Genomic DNA, 919 nt, shown 5'->3' on the forward strand with positions numbered 1-919 from the left:
CCCTAGCCTTCTAAGATCAATTAAGACTCAGGACATATGAGAACTTGTACTGTAATGTCATGTACCTCGGTAGTGTCCCAAATTTTCTGATCAAGGAAATTATGGGGCCAAAGAGGAAAGTGATGGATGATGTAGAGTGTACCTAAGGAGAGTCACATGGAGAGAAAACATTCTCTCAATCTTTCACAGAGAGCATATTGGCCAAGCAATGGCTGTGACTCATCTACATGGGTGACACTGACAAAAGATCTACAAGCTGCTCTACATGGTTTCAGGGTAAATCCTGAGGAGATTTGACTGACCTTGTCAGATAAAAAGTTACATTTTTAGTTGTATAGATCTTTCTTTAATTTGGTCTTAACCATCCAACAGAAAGGTATAAATACGAGTTTTTTTGTGGAACCGGGGATTGAACTCAGACCCTTGTGCTTGCCAGGGAAGCACTTATTCTACCGAGCCATCTCCCCGGCCCCAAATATGAGCTTTAAAAAGTAAAGCCATATTAATATGCTGAGTTGTAAAAGGTTCAAGTCAACAACTTCTCATAATTGCCAGCTTTGCTGATAACCCACAACTATTGTGGACTATTGGATTATATTGGTATATTTTGCTGAATTCAAATACTCACAATATTTGAACTGGTGTCAAGTATGAAAAGGTCCTTTAAAGACTTCTCCAAATACAACTTCTCTAACAGCAATGGAGCACCCATCTCTGAGAAAACAAAACAAAAAGGGGGGATATAAATGAAAGACCATTTTGTAGTGAAAAAAAAATGTACATATATGTATATACAAAATAAGATAGATACGCAGCTACTTTCTTTTAGTTCAATGAAAAGATTTGTACTAATATTGTTTAGAGAAGAGATCATATGTGCATCTTGTGCTGTGAATAATTGCTACGAAGGCAACAATAT

This window comes from Octodon degus, unplaced genomic scaffold (genome assembly GCF_000260255.1).
Source record: "Octodon degus isolate 3935 unplaced genomic scaffold, OctDeg1.0 scaffold00372, whole genome shotgun sequence".
Taxonomy (NCBI): domain Eukaryota; kingdom Metazoa; phylum Chordata; class Mammalia; order Rodentia; family Octodontidae; genus Octodon; species Octodon degus.